Genomic DNA, 6,821 nt, shown 5'->3' on the forward strand with positions numbered 1-6,821 from the left:
CAACCCATATTCAGTTGAATATGCTACAAAGACAACATATTTCATGTTCAAACTGACAGATATATATATTTTTTTAAATAATCGTTAACATTAGAATTTGATGCCAGCAACAGGTGACAAAGAAGTTGGGAAAGGTGGAAAAAAATACTGATAAAGTTGAGGAATGCTCATGAAACACAAATTTGGAAAATCCCACGGGTGTGCGGGCTAATTGGGAACAGGTGGGTGCCATGATTGGGTATAAAAACAGCTTCCCAAAAATGCTCAGTCTTTCACAAGAAAGGATGGGGCGAGGTACACCACTTTGTCCACAACTGCGTGAGCAAATAGTCAAAAAGTTTAAGAACAACGTTTCTCAAAGTGCAATTGCAAGAAATTTAGGGATTTCAAAATCTACGGTCCATAATATCATCAAAAGTTTCAGAGAATCTGGAGAAATCACTGCACGTAAGCGGCATGGTCGGAAACCAACATTGAATGACCGTGACCTTCGATCCCTCAGACGGCACTGTATCAAAAACCGACATCAAACTCTAAAGGATATCACCACATGGGCTCAGGAACACTTCAGAAAACCACTGTCACTAAATACAGTTTGTCGCTACATCTGTAAGTGCAAGTTAAAGCTCCACTATGCCGGCTTCTCTGGGCCCGAGATCATCTAAGATGGACTGATGCAAAGTGGAAAAGTGTTCTGTGGTCTGACGGGTCCACATTTCAAATTGTTTTTGGAAATATTCGACATCGTGTCATCCGGACCAAAGGGGAAGCGAACCATCAAGACTGTTTTCGACGCAAAGTTCAAAAGCCAGCACATGTGATGGTATGGGGGTGCATTAGTGCCCAAGGCATGGGTAACTTACACATCTGTGAAGGCACCATTAATGCTGAAAGGTACATACAGGTTTTGGGACAACATATGCTGCCATCTAAGCGCCATCTTTTTCATGGACGCCCCTGCTTATTTCAGCAAGACAATGACAAGCCGCATTCAGCACGTGTTACTACAGCGTGCCTTCCTAAAAAAAGAGTGCGGGTACATTCCTGGCCCGCCTGCAGTCCAGACCTGTTTCTCATCGAAAATGTGTGACGCATTATGAAGCGTAAAATACGACAGCGGAGACCCCGGACTGTTGAACGACTGAAGCTCTACATAAAACAAGAATGGGAAAGAATTCCACTTTCAAAGCTTCAACAATTAGTTTCCTCAGTCCCCAAACGTTTATTGAGTGTTGTTAAAAGAAAAGGTGATGTAACACAGTGGTGAACATGCCCTTTCCCAACTACTTTGGCACATGTTGCAGCCATGAAATTCTAAGTAAATTATTATTTGCAAAAAAAAATTAAGTTTATTAATTTGAACATCAAATATCTTGTCTTTGTAGTGCATTCAATCGAATATGGGTTGAAAGGTATTCCGTTTATATTTACATCTAACATAATTTCCCAACTCATATGGAAACGGGATTTGTAATAGTATATAATATATATGTGTGTGTATATACATATATATATATATATATATATATATATATATATATATATATATATATATATATATATATATACATATATATGTATACATATATATATATATATATACACATATATGTGTAGATATACATTTGTGTGTGTATTTATATATACTATATATACATGTGTATATATACATTTATACACGTGTATATATACACATATATGTATATGTATACACATATATGTATATATTATATATACACATGTATATATACATAAATATAAATATACTGTATGTATATATATATATATACAGTGTGTGTATCAATCAATCAATCAATGTTTACTTATATAGCCCTAAATCACTAGTGTCTCAAAGGGCTGCACAAACCACCACGACATCCTCGGTAGGCCCACATAAGGGCAAGGAAAACTCACACCCAGTGGGACATCGGTGACAATAATGACCCAGTGGGACGTCGGTGACAATGATGACTATGAGAACCTTGGAGAGGAGGAAAGCAATGGATGTCGAGCGGGTCTAACATGATACTGTGAAAGTTCAATCCACAATGGATCCAGAGTCCCGTTCACAGCGGAGCCAGCAGGAAACCATCCCAAGCGGAGGCGGATCAGCATCGCAGAGATGTCCCCAGCCGATACACAGGCAAGCAGTACATGGCCACCGGATCGGACCGGACCCCCTCCACAAGGGAGAGTGGGACATAGAAGAAAAAGAAAAGAAACGGCAGATCAACTGGTCTAAAAAGGGAGTCTATTTAAAGGCTAGAGTATACAAATGAGTTTTAAGGTGAGACTTAAATGCTTCTACTGAGGTGGCATCTCGAACTGTTACCGGGAGGGCATTCCAGAGTACTGGAGCCCGAACGGAAAACGCTCTATAGCCCGCAGACTTTTTTTGGGCTTTGGGAATCACTAACAAGCCGGAGTCCTTTGAACGCAGATATCTTGCCGGGACATATGGTGCAATACAATCGGCAAGATAGGATGGAGCTAGACCGTGTAGTATTTTATACGTAAGTAGTAAAACCTTAAAGTCACATCTTAAGTGCACAGGAAGCCAGTGCAGGTGAGCCAGTACAGGCGTAATGTGATCAAACTTTCTTGTTCTTGTCAAAAGTCTAGCAGCCGCATTTTGTACCAACTGTAATCTTTTAATGCTAGACATGGGGAGACCCGAAAATAATACGTTACAGTAGTCGAGACGAGACGGAACAAACGCATTGATAATGATCTCAGCGTCTTTAGTGGACAGAATGGAGCGAATTTTAGCGATATTACGGAGATGAAAGAAGGCCGTTTTAGTAACGCTTTTAATGTGTGCCTCAAAGGAGAGAGTTGGGTCGAAGATAATACCCAGATTCTTTACCGTGTCGCCTTGTTTAATTGTTTGGTGGTCAAATGTTAGAGTTGTATTATTAAATAGAGTTCGGTGTCTAGCAAGACCGATAATCAGCATTTCCGTTTTTTTGGCGTTGAGTTGCAAAAAGTTAGCGGATATCCATTGTTTAATTTCATTAAGACACGCCTCCAGCTGACTACAATCCGGCGTGTTGGTCAGCTTTAGGGGCATGTAGAGTTGGGTGTCATCAGCATAACAGTGAAAGCTAATACCGTATTTGCGTATGATGTCACCTAGCGGCAGCATGTAGATGCTGAAGAGTGCAGGGCCAAGGACCGAACCCTGGGGAACTCCACACGTTACCTTAACGTAGTCCGAGGTCACATTGTTATGGGAGACACACTGCATCCTATCAGTAAGATAAGAGTTAAACCAAGACAGGGCTAAGTCTGACATACCAATTCGTGTTTTGATACGTTCTAATAAAATATTATGATCGACGGTATCGAAAGCAGCGCTAAGATCGAGGAGCAGCAACATAGATGACGCATCAGAATCCATCGTTAGCAATAGATCATTAGTCATTTTTGTGAGGGCTGTCTCCGTGGTGTGATTTGCCCTGAAACCGGATTGAAAGGTTTCACATAGATTGTTAGACGCTAAGTGTTCATTTAACTGCTCCGCAACAATTTTTTCAAGGATTTTTGAAATAAAGGGAAGGTGAGACACCGGTCGGTAGTTTACCATGAGGTCAGGATCGAGGTTAGGTCTTTTAAGAAGAGGATGAATAACCGCTTTTTTGAATGCTAGGGGAACAGTGCCCGAGGAGAGTGATAAGTTTATAATATTTAGCACTGATGGACCTAATAATACAAAGAGCTCCTTGATCAGTTTCCCAGGAAGAGGGTCAAGTAAACATGTTGTCTGTTTTATTCCATTTACACGTTGTAACAATTCCTCTAATGTTATTTCCTCAAAACGAGAAAAACTATTTTGGAGGGCAGTATCCGCTGTATATACAATCAGTGTTAATAGAACCCCGTTGTAGTTGGGACGCATTGTCTTTAATCTCCTTTCTAATGACTTCAATTTTCTTACTAAAGAATTGCATAAAGTCATCAGCTGAGTGGGTTGAGCTACTGGAAGGGGTCCCTTGTTGGGTTAGCGATGCTACCGTACTAAACAAAAATTTAGGATCGTTTTTATTACGGTGGATGAGATTTTAGTAATATTTAGCTTTAGCTAAGGTAAGCATGCGTTTATAAGTTATTAAACCATCACTCCATGCTTGATGGTGCACCTCAAGTTAAGTCGTGCGCCATTTGCGTTCCAGCTTTCTACATAATAATTTCTGAGTTCTATATTCTTCTGTAAACCACGGGGTACGCTTTTTTGGAGCCTTTTTTAACTTTAGCGGTGCTATGTTATCAATGGTTTCGCGCAGGGCGTCGTTAAAGTTGTTAGTGAGGTTATCAATAGAGCCCACATACTTTGGGAATGGTGCCATTACCGAGGGCAGTAGGTCAGCAAGAGTTGTCGTTGTGGCTGTATTAATGTTACGGCTGCTATAGCAGTTATTATTATTATTAGTTTGACGAACATGCGTCTGAACCTCGAATTTTATAAGGTAATGATCGGACAATACTTTAGTATACGGGAGTATCGTAACTTTGGAAACGGTGATACCCCTGACAAGCACTAGGTCTATCGTACTACCGTTGCGATGCGTGGGTTCATTTATTATTTGTGTGAGACCACAGCTATCAATTACAGTCTGGAGCGCTACGCACGGTGGGTCCGATGGGGTATTCATATGGATATTAAAGTCCCCCATTATGATTATATTATCGGCGTGTGTCACTAGATCAGCAACGAACTCTGAGAATTCATTGATAAAGTCCGAATAGGGCCCTGGGGGGCGGTAGATAACAGCCAGGTGTAGAGGCAGCGGTGTGACAGACCTCATAGTAAGCACCTCAAACGATTTATATTTATTATTTATGTTAGGACTAAGGTTAAAGTTTTCGTTGTATATTAGTGCGACCCCCCCACCCCTTTTAAGCGGACGGGCAATATGCGCATGTGTAAAGTTAGGAGGACATGCCTCATTTAGCGCAAAAAAGTCGTTTGGTTTAAGCCAGGTTTCGCTGAGACCGATGACGTTAAGATTGTTGTCTCTGATGATATCATTAACTAACAACGTTTTGGGAGACAATGATCTTATGTTTAAAAAACCTATATTATAGGTAGTGGGCTGTTTCAGGGAATATATATATATAACATATATTGTGTGTATGTACATATATATTTATGTGTGTGTATAACATATATATTGTGTATATGTACATATATATTTATCTGTGTGTGTGTGTTTATATATGCATATATTGTGTATGTCTGTACATATTTATAAATATATATATGTAAGTATATATATATATATATATATATATATATATATATATATATATATATACATATACACATACATATACAGTATTTATATGTATTAGGGTTGTACGGTATACCGGTACTTGTACAGTATCGCGGTACTAACAGGTCAAAAGCGGTACTATGTTTTAAAAGTACCTGTTTCCAATGTATTTATTTTTTTAACGGCCATGACGGGTTTACGAGCAGAGGAGCGTATTCGGCAGCACACTATCACGGGGTACTTACATGCAGACAAGGTGTGTTGACAAAAAAGGGAGAATGGATGCAGTTTGGTCTAAAAACTGATGATAAAGGTGAACTTCTAACATTTAAACATATTCAGGAAGAGGCTCTTTAAGACATGGCTAGCTAGCTAGCAACAAACATCCATCCGCAGTCAGCAGTGTTTCAGCTACTTCTAAATCACTAATCCTTGCCTCCGTGAAGACAAATAAAATGTTTGGAAATTGAGGAGACCAATTTTTTAAACTTTTCATGTGGAATTCTTTCCCATTATTGCTTGATGTACAGCTTAAGTTGTTCAACAGTCTAGGGTCTCCGTTGTGGTATTTTAGGCTTCATAATGCGCCACACATTTTCAATGGGAGACAGGTCTGGACTACAGGCAGGCCAGTCTAGTACCCGCACTCTTTTACTACGAAGCCACACTGTTGTTGGAGAAGACGTTGCTTGGATGACAACATATGTTGCTCCAAAACCTGTATTTGCCTTTCAGCATTAATGGTGCCTTCACAGATGTGTATGTTACCCATGCCTTGGGCTAATACACCCCCATACCATCACAGATGCTGTCTTTTCCACTTTGCGCCTATAACAATGAGTACGGTTCTTTTCCTCTTTGTTCCGGAGGACACGACGTCTACAGTTTTCTAAATCAATTTGAATTTTGACTCGTCAGACCAGAGAACACTAATCCACTTTGCATCAGTCCATCGAAGCGTTTCTGGGTGTTGTTGATAAATGGCTTTGGCTTTGCATAGTAGAGTTTTTGTGACGTCTCGGTGGCATTGTGGTGACGAGTTGTTCTCTCGTAGGTGCAGCAGAAGATAGAACACAGCGTGAGGGTAGGGATATGAATTAATTTATATAATAAAACAAACTAAGAACAAAAACACTTCTACCCCCAGACTAAACGACTCTGAAACCAATAAGGAATGTAACTGTCGCAAGAAACCTGATTGCCCTCTCAACGGAGGGTGCTTACAGACATCAGTCGTTTACCAAGCAAAGGTAACACGCAAGGACATTAACACATCCGACACGTACGTAGGATTAACCGAAGGAGCGTTCAAAACAAGATGGAATAATCACAACGCCTCCTTTAGAAACCAGACTTTGCGGAATTCTACAGAACTCAGCAAACACATTTGGAACCTCAAAGACAATAATGTTGAATATTCAATAACATGGCAAATTCTTGCATCCAGCACACCTTACACCAGTGGTAATAAAAGATGCAACCTATGCTTAAAAGAGAAACTGTTTATTATATATCATCCAAATCTATCATCCCTCAACAAGCGCAGTG

Source organism: Nerophis ophidion, linkage group LG15 (assembly GCF_033978795.1).
Source record: "Nerophis ophidion isolate RoL-2023_Sa linkage group LG15, RoL_Noph_v1.0, whole genome shotgun sequence".
In the NCBI taxonomy this organism is placed as follows: Eukaryota; Metazoa; Chordata; class Actinopteri; order Syngnathiformes; family Syngnathidae; genus Nerophis; species Nerophis ophidion.